This window comes from Galeopterus variegatus, unplaced genomic scaffold, assembly GCF_000696425.1.
Source record: "Galeopterus variegatus unplaced genomic scaffold, G_variegatus-3.0.2 Scaffold1048, whole genome shotgun sequence".
NCBI lineage: Eukaryota > Metazoa > Chordata > Mammalia > Dermoptera > Cynocephalidae > Galeopterus > Galeopterus variegatus.
Genome location: NW_007727159.1, coordinates 231,640 through 245,831, shown reverse-complemented (window position 1 = coordinate 245,831; position 14,192 = coordinate 231,640). Strand labels below are relative to the sequence as shown.

At 36.9% G+C, this 14,192-nt stretch overlaps 1 protein-coding gene across 4 annotated transcripts in view; it reads left to right on the top strand.

Annotated features, from left to right (window-relative positions):
* Positions 1-14,192, top strand: part of CHCHD3 (coiled-coil-helix-coiled-coil-helix domain containing 3) — a 293,112-nt gene that overhangs the window by 110,425 nt on the left and 168,495 nt on the right. The gene's annotated exons all lie outside the window — the stretch shown is intronic.

Here is a 14,192-nt window from a genome sequence, read left to right as displayed (position 1 = left end):
GCAAGGGCCTTTGGGAACAATCTTTTTTAAGAGAACAAATACTTTTTTTTTTTAACTAAAATTAAAAGTTTTTAAACAAGGTTACATAAGTGAGTTTTTTTTTAAAAAGATGACCGGTAAGGGGATCTTAATCCTTGACTTGGTGTTGTCAGCACCACGCTCTCCTAAGTGAGCCATGGGCTGGCCCTAGCAAGTTTTTTTTAAAAAGAGTTATTAATAGAAAAAAATTTAAAAGGCACCCATAGGTCTGTCTTTCTGACATAATCATAATTTACACTGCGTGTGTTTCCCTTTAGACATTTTTTTCTAGGTCTACTATGTAAGAATTAGGATAATGCTATATATAGCATTAATCATCATGAACATTTTCCTATATCACTGAACATTATTCTGAAATGTAGTTTTCAGTGGCCGAATAATGTTCTGTCTTCTGTATTCAACATACTTTATTAAATGATGTCCCATTGTTAGATAAAAATGGAAATGCTGTGGTTGAAGCCTCGAGTTCTGACTGCTCAGCCTCTACTTTGGCCTTCCTGGAAACCCAGATGTAACTTCTCAGAACCTACAGCTGGGAACTAATTGGAGAGGGAAAATGAGATCATATAGTGGAGAACTTGGAACGTGAGAGTGATGGAGATGTTCCTAGGTCAGCAGGCAATTGGGAATCTTTACACCTTTATAAGGCAAGGGTCAGTTTCTGTCTCTTCTACTCTTTACTTCAGTCATTTCTTTGAGAGGCTAGCCTATGACCAGAGCCAAATAGAGAAAATAAAAGGATGTCAATCTGTCGTGAATCCATTTCTTCAGTGACTCATCCGGGGTCCAGACTGTGTGGGTAGATAGTGAAGCAAGAACAGAGGTTATAGATAGATTAAGAGAGGAATGTTGGTGGGCTTGTTGGCAACTGCCATGAGGATCACACACACATTTGAGTGGAACTGGGGTAATACGAGAGATGGGAGGAAAGTCAGTCATGGTGAAAGGGGACTAATGTAAGAGTTAAAGGTGTTCAGTGTTGAGTAATTCCGTTGATTACATCTGCTCTGCCTCTAAACTGAGAGGTTTTTTGACGAAGTCGGCAAAATGTCAGGCCAGTGAGTTGAAAGGTCATTTCCATATATATTAAAGTCTCCCAAGTTGAAGGCTAAGTATGGACTGGAGAAGGTTAAAATGTTCATTTTTGAGGAAGGTGGTGGAGCAAAATTCTTAGTGTCCAGTGATTAGAATTCTTGACTGGCGTTTTTCTTTGTCTCTAGCTTTGGCCCTTTTTCATCTCATCCTTGAAGCTCTCTTTCCTCTACCTCTCTTCACCTGAATTTGGACACATTGCCTTTTTCTCTTAGTTCTTGGAGAAAAGCAAGACTCAAAAACTCATTAAAAACATACATGCATGTGCACACGGCAAGGCATAAGAAGAGGAAAGTTTTCACAAAAAATGTGGAAGTACAACAATAACCAGAATATGTAATATGGCATAGTTGGAACAGCATATCATTATCTTATTTTTGCTTTTTACTTAATAAATCTTGTCTATTGTCTGATTTTATTTTTTTTGTTTAGCTGTTTAACATAAGAAACTGGTGTTTGTACATTATGCTTTGTAGATCTCTTCTTTACTGATTTTAGGGTTGTGTGGTATAGATGGCAAATTGCAGTACTCAGAACTTCTGAATTTTAGCATCTGTCATAGTATTGGCCAAATAGAGCCCTCAAAGCACTTACAGAATAAAAGTAGAATTTATATAGTAGGGTGATAGCTGATTCAAAGGGTTTCTTCTTGGCTTGAGTGTTCTCAGACATTTCAGTGGTATATACAGTGGCCACAGTAATATGACTGCTTATAGCAAGTTATGTACCTGATAAATCGCATGTTATTTATCAAATTCTTTTTTGTCATTACTTATTATTATAGAAGCTATACATATTCATTGGATAAAGATCAGAATATAGGGGCCGGCCCGGTGGCGCACTGCTACAGTGCGCCGCTTGGGAAGTGCAGCGGCGCTCCCGCCGAGGGTTCGGATCCCACATACAGACCGGCCGCTCACTGGCTGAGCGAGGTGTGGGGGCAACACCGAGGGTTGCGATCCCGTGGCCGGTCCCGGTCTGGTGCGGGCGCGACACTGAGGGTTGCGATCCGTTGCCGGTCACGAAAAAAGACAAAAAGAGAAAAAAAAAAAAAAAGATCAGAATATAGGGGCCGGCCCGGTGGCGCACTGCTACAGTGCGCCGCTTGGGAAGTGCAGCGGCGCTCCCGCCGAGGGTTCGGATCCCACATACAGACCGGCCGCTCACTGGCTGAGCGAGGTGTGGGGGCAACACCGAGGGTTGCGATCCCGTGGCCGGTCCCGGTCTGGTGCGGGCGCGACACTGAGGGTTGCGATCCGTTGCCGGTCACGAAAAAAGACAAAAAGAGAAAAAAAAAAAAAAAAGATCAGAATATAATTACAAAAAATGTTAAAATCACTCGAAGTACCACTATCCAGAGATAATTACCATTAATATTCTGGTTTATTGTTTTTGTATTCCTTTTCACATCCCACCAAGTTTGTATAAAGCATTTTATATTTGTGTGTGTAAATGTATTTCTCCAAACATAGAAAACTTTGTACATACTTTTGTATAGTTCTTACAATAACCTTTGAATTTTAAAACATGTAGACTATGTGGTATAGATTTCTTTCTCCCTAATAATTAAAATAATGCAAGGATATTAGAGAAAATTTGGAAAATATAAAAATTACTAAGGAAATAAATATTATTGTCACCAATCATTAATGTTCGGAGGTACAAAGCTCTTTGTGCATCCCATTCCCCCCATGTATGTACTCCATACAGGTTTTCAGATTCTGCATCCTACACCCTTTTAAAAACAGACTTATGTGGTATAGAAAGTGATTGTGAGTCTGCTGATGTACCTTAGCCTCTTGATCCCCAGCTGGAGAGTTGTGCGTCTTCAGAACCTGTGATTCATGTGAGGGTCACCCCCAAAATGTTAGCATTGTTCTGCTCTGAGTGTTGGGGCCCTATTGCTGCCATTGTTAACTCTAATATGTGAGGCTCTTTGAGTGATGGCCAAACATTGGTTTGTTCATCTTTATTTAGAAACCAAATGTTGCAGCCTATAAGAAAGTAAAGGTTGAGTTTTACACATTTAAAGTAATTAAAAAATTGTCTTTCAGGAGAACAAGATTGGGAGGTGGGGTGCCTGATGTGATGTTGGTACTGTGAAATAAAACTACCCCTACTCGCCCAATATTCCCTGCTCTCTAACAGTTGACATTTAGATTGCTGTCTCCTCGGATATGAGTCTAGGCTTTTCTTCCCACAGTTATTTTAGCATCTAGCTTTATTGAAGCTCTTTGAAGGGCAAAGTCATGATGGCCCTGTTGTTGAAGTTTTAAAATAGGATCAGATCAAAACTTTCCTCTTGGATGAATTACTTTAGCTGGGGAAGCTGTTAATTCCACTCCAGATTCTAGAAGAATATATCAGCCTCTTTCTCTACGTTGTGCTGATTGCTGCCAGTGTTTAATCAGCTGATTTTATCCAGAGGTCTTGGGGAAGCAGTTCACTGATGATTTTACCTGTATGAAAATGTTAAGTGAAATTCTCATTAATGGTATGCTTCTTAAGAGCAGGAAAGTATCACCGTATAGGATGGAGACTAATTAAAAGGACAGGACCAGGAAACCTGTAAAGCTAATGCAACTTGACATTTTGTGTATCTTTAAGATCGTGTACATGTAATCTAATATTTACTATGTCATTAGTGTTTTTTTTTTTTTTTTTTTTAAATTAAAGAGTAGTGGGTTGGGTTTTTTGACTTTGCAATTATATTTGATTTCTTTTTAAAATGCTAATTAAATTTTTGATTCACTCTTTTTTTTCTATCTTATTAAAATATGCTGATTTAACATTAGTCATTTCTTATCACTACAGAGCTATGTAGTATATATATATATTTTTTTTACATCTAAACTTTAAAGGAAACCTCAATTTACTTACTTAAGGCAATATTTACTTAAATATTCTGGAGCATATAAATTCAAATATGAGAGTTTCCTTCACTCTTTGGACAGGTGTTTTATTGAGTGCTTACTGTATGAAAAGTACTTTGCTAGGTACTAATGACTTATAAATGAAAAAGACAAAATTCCATCCTTAAGGAATTCACAGTATAACGTGGGAGACAGATACATTAAAAATAATGTTTAAAAGTGCTAAATCTGAGGTAGAGCCATGCTTCTTACAGTCTTGTGAGAATTCTTACTTTTTTGAAAGTGGGGACTTTGTCTTCCTTTTAACTCATTGTTATACCTGCTTTCATTTGTTTGACACATATGAGTGCCTAATATATGCCAGTGCCAGGCAAACAGTAAGCAATCAGTAAATATTTGTTGATTGAATAAATGAATAAGGAAATCTACTCAAGCCCTGGAAACAAGAGGGAGGAAGTGGGGAAGAATAAATAATTTTTCTAGGGAAGTGATGCCTGAGCTGAACCTTGCACTGTGAGTAGGACTTATATCCCCACCGGGTGAGGAGTAAGGGTGCTACAGCCTGTAGGGTATTGTGGGTAAAAGCATGGACCATGCGGTTGCTGAGATACTACCGAGCTGCTGAGGGCTAAGTACAGGGCAAGGGGAGTTGAGGGATGAGGCAGAAGCAGTTGGGGGACCTGGAAAGAACCTTGGATTAGATATGTAGGAAAGGTTGAAGGAGAGTAATGAAATATTTAGAGTAATGAAATGGTTAGAAAGGCATTTTGATACCTCACTCTAGTGAAGTGTGCAGGATGGAAGAGAGGAGGAAATGACTGGAAGCACAGAGGCCAGTTATAAAGACTTGCACTAATCCAAGTGAGAACAGGTGGTGCCTAAGGGGCTGCAGAGAGAAGAAGAGATGTAAGAAATATTTTAGGTTTGAAGGTTTGAGAGAAGCATCAAGGCTAACGACAAAGTTTCTAATATCAGCAACTCTGTGTCATTTTGAATAGAATTAGCAATCAACTTAAATATCCTGGGTTAAGTATATATAGAAGTATGACCTCAGTGTAGGATTGGGGAAGGTCCTGGCCTCAGATATTGCACTAATTGTTTTCTTCAGCTCTTGGTGACAACATCAGTCAGATAATTAGATATTTTGGTCACTTTCTATATTCCCCTCCATCACAAATTTATTAAACACCTACTATGTGCTAGGCACTATTAGTTGCTGAGGATGCAAAGATGAATTAGATCTGGTTGCTTTTCCTCGAAGATTCTCCAGTTAAGTTTTGGATTTGTGGGGAAGGTCATTCTTACCTCGGATTTTTTTTTTTCTTCTAGTGTTATAATTTTTGGATTTGTAAAAAACCTCACATTCTTTAGAAAAAAATAACACTAAAAAAGTAGGTTGGGCAAGTGTATAAATTTAATTTTTACAAATTTAAGTGACACGTTCACCAAAATGTCACTTTTTATCCCCAGTTTCCTTTTTGTCTGAAATGCACCAATGAAGCAATCAAGAATTGATTAATTTTGTGCTGCGTGCTTTTCAGTTCTTTGTTTTGTTTATGCTTCAAACTGTGACAGTTGAAATTTCATGGTAAATGAAGAAAAGGTTTTGAATTTGGGGTATGGAGGAAAATGACTAAATTAAAGGAAGTGGATAAGGATACCACTGCTGCCCAAATATAAGGGAGGTTCTACCCAAGGACAAAGGATACAGTTGGGGTTGTAATTTTGAAATGATTAACATGGTTCATGATCAAAATTTCTTTGTAAAAGAAGAGTAAGAGTGATTATTTGGGGTTAAATATCATTAAAAAGCCATGTGAATGAACTTGTAAAGTAACAGTGGTTATCCTGGGTTCTTTTATTGGGCACTTAAAAACATTTTTTTTTTTCCTTTTTGTCTCTTTTTTTGTGACCGGCAACGGATCGCAACCCTCAGTGTCGCGCCCGTACCGGACCGGGACCGGCAACGGGATCGCAACCCTCGGTGTTGCCCCCGCACCTCGCTCAGCCAGTGAGCGGCCGGTCTGTATGTGGGATCCGAACCCTCGGGGGGAGCGCTGCTGCGCTTCCCAAGCGGTGCACTGTAGCAGTGCGCCACTGGGCCGGCCCTTAAAAACATTTTTTAAACTTTTTACTATTTTTTGGTGTAATTTAGTACTTTGATTATAACCTCTTTTAAAGCTTTCCCTGTGGTTATATAGGCTGTTTTTCTTGCCATAAAAACTAAGCCCCAATTATTTGGATCCATGTAGAGTATTAATTTGCTTTGAATGACAAAATTGAAGTTAAAGACTTTGAGCTTTTACTTTTGAGGACTATTTAAATACAGAATTTCCACTTTATGTTGGAGAGATTTGAGCCATTTAGGTGTAAAATATTTTCCTCAATGTTATTGGTGAGAGTGGGATCTGGGCTCCATCTGCAAGTCCCATTTTTTCTAACTCTTGCTCAGTTAATTTCTCAGTTTACCAGGAAATTCAGAGACAGCATCCCTAAAGACAGGTGAGAGCAGAGGCATGCTGCGTTATTTTGCTGCCTGTGAGTTTGGATTCAGCAGGCCGTTCTAGTTTCTAGGGCAAAGCGTTTGTAGCCTATATTCTCCCTTTATGTTTGTTGTTGCGTGTGGTCCCTACTTACTGTGTTTTATGGCAACATTACAGTTTTCAGCTAGAATGCACACAACCTTATGAAGAGATTGTTAATCAGATATTCTGTGGAGTGGCATGGCAGCTTCAGGTATGTTTGCTGCTGCAGTGGAAAAGGAGAAACATGTTTTGTTTCAGGCTTTATGTTGAGAGCCCAAAGAATTAATAGGACTGAGATTACAAATTTTAACATTGCTTGTATACTGAAAACTTAACCCAGATGCATATATTTTTCAAACGTACATTGTCAAACACCTTCTTCATCCAGGTTAGCAGAAATTTCTAGGATTGCCAAATAGCCTTAGAGAAGCACCGAATCATGCTGACCAGATTTTGAGGGGTTTGGAGGTAGAGAATGGCTGAGCGTTCTTCTGATAGTGGAGATTTCACTGTCAAGATTGGGGAGCCTATCCAGTGGGCAGTGTAGAGGTGACTGCAGTTTGCTGATGTTTCCCGTCTCCAAGGAACTGTCTCAGACTGTGTGACCTTGTTGATAAAGTGATTAGAGAAGACAGCACAGTTGAGTACAATGCTGTTGATGTTCTTGAGAGCAGTTAGTCATATTTACAGACAGCTATGGGGAAACTCTGCTTAGAATGTGGTGTTATATTTTCATTCTCGTACTTGGGGAAACTCTTGTTGAGTGATGTCTTATGTGGTAGCCCTGCCATAAATAGCTTATTGACATCCTATCATTGGGTCATTATGGGTGTCCAGGTGAAATATGGAGAGCACCGAGTAAAAATCCATAGGTAACTAAGGTGCAAAGGGCTGGTTATAATTCCATCTCTTTACAGTGACCTGGCATTTATTGTTAACATATTTGCTTCATGGCCTGGTCTGAAATGAACTGTCATCAGGGCCTTGGAATTTCATTGAACTGACATCATAATCTCATTTCTTCCTGAAGAGGCTAAGAAGTATGGCCCTCTGTGTTTGCTTTAACCTGTAACAAATTAAAAGTTTAACATAAGCATAATCAAGCCTGTCAGTCCTGACAAATCTCAAGTAAGCATCTTGCACATTATGTTTTGAATGAGACTGTAAGGCAGAGAGCTCCTTTTTGTTCAACAGCAGTCTTTCCAGTTTGTCTTCATATCAAGTATCACAACTGTCAGTTCTGGTAAAGCCTTGTGTGAATTGCTTTCAACCTATTGTGCATGGGCCTGTGGTTTAGTGAATTCAGTAGTAAATTGAATAGCAGTATTGTTTACTATGTGATATACCATGTGCAGTGAGAGCTACTTTACTTTTTTTTTATTGGACATTAAATTCTTCACAATGTTGAATATCCCAGCTCTGTTTGTAGTTTTCTTTGTATATTCCTGCTTTTATTGCTTAGATATGATTCCAAAATGGGACTGAGTTATGCTCTGTGTTTTTTGGTGTTCTGAACTGTGCCCTGCTGATGGGAGCAGGGAGTACAGCAGCATTTATTTTTGTGTACCCTAGGGTCATTCCCTTAACCACAAAGACGTTTGCCATTTTGTTTCAATGTGACTCACTCTGCTCTTTTCTCTCCTAACTGTAGTTTAAGGATGACTTCTCCTGAAAATACCGAAGGGCAGAATTACCAAGTGAAGTAAAGCTTCCATTCTCTAGAGAGCAGGAATGTGTTTACAAACCTGCAGTATTTTATTACATACCTCATTTAGCCCATTCATCATTTTAATAGAAAAATGAGTCATTTTAGATGATTCTGAAATAATTCGAGGTAAGTTACATAGCCCCAGGCAGAATATGATTTACTCAGACAGCGGCAAGCTGTTTTCAGAAAAATATAATGGAATGATCAGCACCAATAATTTATGATTACTTGTGTTAAAATTTTCGATATCTTCATTGTCACAGAAATTTGTTGATTAGATTAAATGTTTGGCATTTTCTAGTTATTTTCCCTGTGTCTTCCATCTTTTATGACAAAGGTTTAGAAAGTTTCATACTTAGCTGTGTATTTAAATATCCTCTGCTGTTCTAAACACTGACTGTAAATTTAATTACAGATTTGTGTTTAATATTCTCTTGATGAGAAAGAACATCAGTGTCATGGGCCTGTTTTATTGGATATTATAAAGACTGCTTAGAAATTAAACATTATCCTTTTGCAGTTTCCTTAATCCAATGTATGTACCTGTTTTAAATTCTGTCTTACCTATCTATAGGTCACATATTTGATTTGCAGGAACACAGCTGATCACCTAGAACTATAGCTCTAAACCCAAAATTACAAAATGTTTCTAGTTAGTGTCATAAAGCTTATGAGCTTTTTAAATAACCAGCATCACACAAAAAAATTGATGATTGTTTTTAGTACTTTTCACTTAACCAAGAGCTTTCAAATTCAGTAACCCATTGGCTGTTTGATATGGGTAGGACATGGTTAGAGATGATAAAACAAATGTTCAAAGAGACTATGAACTTAAAGGTTGCGCAGAGATAGAGCCAGGGCTACAACTCAGATCTCCAATGCGTAGGTGATCTTATTTTGTGCACAATTTAGCTAATTTAATTTTTTAAACACCTATAAGTGGTGTGATCCATTTTATTAGAAAGGATGAAGGGACTGTGAGGGACAGCCACATAGACAAAGCAGAAATTACTGCAGACATAAATTAAAAAGGCAGCCAGAAGTCATGAATGTAATGCACATGCACAGAAAGTAAAAAAACATAGCATTATGGGCCTATGCAGCATAAAGGCAAGGCAGCCGTAACCATTCAAGTAGGCCCCTTTGTGTTGCTCATTAAAATAATGTATTCATAATTATAACACTATCAGGGATTAAGAATAATCTGTTTAAGAGTGAGACATTGAGTGATACATATTACAACTAAAGTTTTGGTCTAAACCGTTTTGTGTTTAAAAAATTTCGGCACTTCAAGTTGTAAATTTCAGAATTCAAAATTCTCTTATGTGAATTTTTACATTGCAAAAGATACTGGTTAAATGAAGTGCTATTGTACACTTTCAAAAAATTATTTTTGAATGTTCTCATTAAAGAACCATTTATGAAGGTCTGTCATATATTTGGAATAGATGGTTGATATAGACATAGAAGGGTCTGGTTTGTAGCAATTGTCTGTTGCGGCAGAAGAATGCTAATATATAAAGTCAGAAACTTGCCCTTTTTTATGTGCAATGTAAAGTCTTTATTTGTAGGGGAGGTAAGAGATGATTGAATTATTTTTCTTACTTTGGATAATAAAGATTTATTAATCTGGCAGGATGCTGGTTGAAGAAAATAGAGAATATGAGAAAATGTGATATATGTTAGCAGTATCCACTTTCCTCATGCAGTGGATTCAATCAATTTTGTGTTTTCATTGAATTTTATGAGAAATTTAAACTGAAGATATTCCACAGGTTTGTCTTGTAAAGTCAAGCCCTGAATAAAGTTTGAAAAATTATGCCATTGACCATTTTGGAGATTTGTTTAGTTTAAAAGAAAACAAAAAGAAAAAATTAGGGATGTGCTTTTATAATCATTAATGTGTTTTCCATTTGTACTTTCTAATCCCATTAATAATCCTGATTGAGAGCAGGTTTTAATTAATGTATTAAAATTAATTTATTTCCAGAAAATAACCTCTTTTCTCATAGCTCTAGTAGAATGATAGGAAAGAGCTAAAACTGACTTTTACTTTGTCTACTATTGCAAAAAATGAAAAGCTGAGTATAAACATTGCTAGATTATGTATGTGCATATGATGTTACTGTGCTGCATGTGGCAAGTAAAGACACTATAAGAAATTAGAATTTTAAAATTAATTTCTTAAATTTTTAACTTTGGAGTAATTTTTAGCTTGCAGAAAATTTATAAGAATAGTACAAAGAACTTAACTCAGATTCATCTATTTTTAAATGTTTATTATACCTGCTATATCATTCTGTTTCTACCTAAATATATTTTTATTTCTACCTAAATATATTTTGAGGGGTGAGGAATTATTTGAGCATGGGTTTCAGACATCATGTCCATTAATCCCTTAATACTTTTAACCCTTAAAAATCTGTGTGCGTTTTTTTACATAACCAAGCACAGTTGTTAAAGTCAAGAAATTTAATATTGTATACCAAACTGTTAGTAGTAATTATCTTTTAATTGTCAGTTTATGGGTGGTTTTTACTTTCTTCTTTGTATTGTTTTTGTATTTTTCAGACTTGTTCTTGTGTTCTTTATGTAATTATAGAAATCCAATAAATATTATATATTTAAAAAAAAAATTAAAAAACAAAACGAAAAAATGAAAGCAGAAGCGCAACTTACCAAAACAATACTAACAGGGAAGTTTATTGCAATAAGTGCTTATATCAAAAAAGTAGATAGATTTCAAATAACCTATGTTGCACCTCAAAGAACTAGAAAATCAAGAACAACCCAAACCCCAAGTTAGTCAACGAAAAGAATTAATAAAGATCAGAGCCGAAATAAATGAAATAGAAACAAGAAAAATGGTACAAAAGATCAACGAAATGGAAAGTTGGTTTTTTGAAAAGATAAACAAAATTGACAAACTATTAGCTAGGTTAAGAAAAAAAGAGAGAAGACCCAAATAATGAAAATCAGAAGTGAAAAAGGAGACATTACATCTGACACCACAGAAATCCAAAGAACCATTAGAGACTGTTATGAACAACTATACAGAAACAAATTGGAAAATCTGGAGGAAATGGACAAATTTCTGGACATATACAGCCTACCAAGACTGAACTGAGAAGAAATAGAAAACCAGAATCAACCAATAACGAATAACAACATTGAATCAGTAATCAGTAGCCTCCCAGCAAAGACAAGCCCAGGACTGAATGGCTTCACTGCTAAATTCTACCAAACTTTTAAAGAAGAATTAATGCCAATTTCTTCTCAAATAATTAAAAAAAATTGAGGCAGAGAGTATTCTCCAAAACTCATTCAGTGAGACCAGCATCACCTTGTCAGACAACTATACAACAAGCAAAGAAAACTGTGGGCCAATATCCCTGATGAACATAGATGCAAAAATTCTCAACAGAATATGAGTAAACCAAATCCAGGAGCACATCAAAAAGATTATACGCCATGATCAAGTGGGATTTATCCCAAGGATGCAAGGATGGTTCAACATATGCAAATCAGTAAATGTGACACACCACATCAACGTAATCAAGGATGAAAGCCATATGGTCATCTCAATAGATGCAGAAAAAGCATTTGATAAACCTCAGCATCCTTTCATTGTAAAAACTCTCAAAGTTTCTTAGGTACAGAAGGAAAGTGTCTCAACACAATAAAGGCCATACATGACAAGCCCACAGCTAACATATTGAACAGGAAAAAGTTGAAAGCTTTTACTTGGGAACATGAATAAGACAAGGATGCCCACTTTCCCCACTCTTATTTAACATAGTACTGGAAGTTCTCACCAGAGCAATTAGGTAAAGGAAAGAAAAAAAGGGCATCTAAATTGGAAAAGAGAAAGTCAAATTGTTCCTGTTTGCAGATGATGTGATCTTATGTGTAGGAAAACCTAAAGACTCCACCAAAAAAGTCTTAGGATTGATAAATGTATCCAGTAAATTTGCCAGATACAAAAATCAACACACACAAATCAGTGGCATTTCTATACACCAACAACAAACTAGGTGAAAAAGAAATCAAGAAAGCAGTCTCATTTACAATAGCTACTAAAAACCAAAAACACCTAGGAATAAATTTAACCAAGGAGATGAAAGATCTCTATGGTGAAAACTACAAAACACTGATTAAAGAATTAAAAGGGGCACAAAAAAATGGAAAGACATTCCATGCTCATGGATCAGAAGAATTCATATCATCAAAATGACCATACTACCCAAAGTGACCTACAGATTCAACACAACCCCTCTCAAAATACTAATGACATTCTTCACAGAAATAGACAAAGCAATCCTAAAATTCATGTGTAACAACACAAAACTCCAAATAGCCAAATCAGTTCTGAGCAAAAAGAACAAAGCTGGAGGGAATACTCTACCTGATTTCAAAACTTATTACAAACATATAGTAATCAAAACAGCAAGGTATTGGCATAAAAACAGGTATATGGACCAATGAAACAAAATAGAGAACCTAGGAATAAGTCCTCATGTCTATAGCTGACTGATTTTTGACAAAGGGGTCAAGAACATACAATGGGGAAAGAACAACCTCTTCATTAGATGGGGCTGGGAAAACTGGATATCTATATGCAGAAGAAAGAAACTAGATCCTCGTCTTTCACCATATCCTGAAGTCAGCTCAAAATGGCTTAAAGATTTAAATGTAAGACTTGAAATTATAAAACTACTGGAAGAAAACATAAGGGAAACACTCGAAGACATTGGTCTGGGCAAAAATTTTATGGAGAAGACCTTTAAAGGACAGGCAACAAAAGCAAAAAAGACAAATGGGATTACATAAAAGTAAAAAGCTTCTGAACAGCAACAAACAAACAAACACAAAGAAATCAACAGAGCAAAGAGGCATACAGTACAGTGGAAGAAAATATGTGATAAGGAACTAATATGCAGAATATATAAGGAACTTAACAGAAAAAAAAAACAAAAAAACAAAAACAAAAAACCCCACAAATAATCCAATTACAAAATGGGCAAATGACCTCAATAGACATTTCTCAAAAGAAGACATACAAATGGACACCCAGTCTATGAAAAAATGCTCAGTACCACTAATCATCAGGGAAATGCAAATCAAAGCCATAGTGAGATATTATCTCACCCCAGTTAGAGTGGCTATTATCAAAAAGACAAAAAGTAACAAATGCTGGTGAGGATACAGACAAAGAGGAACTTGTATATACTCTGTTGGCAGGATTGTAAATTAGTACAGCTGTTATGGAAAACTGCATGGAGATTCCTCAAAAAACTAGAAGTAGAACTATCGTATGATCCAGGTATCCCACTGCTGGGTATTTATCCAAAGGAAAGGAAATTAGCATACTAGAGAGAGATCCATACCTGTGTGTTTATTGCAGCACTGTTCACAATAGCCAAGATATGGAATCAACTTAGGTGTCCTTTGACATGTGCATGGATAGAGAAAATGTGGTATGTATACACAAGGAAATACTATACAGCCATAAGAAAGAATGAAATATTGTCATTTGTGGCAACGTGGATGAGCCTGGAAGACAATAAGTGGAACAAGTCAGGCACAGAAAGAGGAATACTGCATGTTCTCACTCATATGGGGGGGCTAGCAAACAAACAAACTTTATTTATTTATTTATTTTTTCCTTTTTGTCTTTTTTTTTTTTTTTGGTCTTTTTTTGTCTTTTTCCGTGTCCGGCAACGGATCGCAACCCTCAGTGTTGCCCCCATACCGGACCGGGGACCGGCAACGGCATTGCAACCCTCGGTGTTGCTCCCGCGCCTCGCTCAGCCAGTGAGCGGGAACCGGTCTGTATGTGGGATCCGAACCCTCGGGCGGGAGCGCCGCCGCGCTTCCCAAGCAGTGCACTATCCAGTGCGCCACTGGGCCGGCCCAACAACAGTAAACTTTTAGAGCTCATTTATTCCACAGATG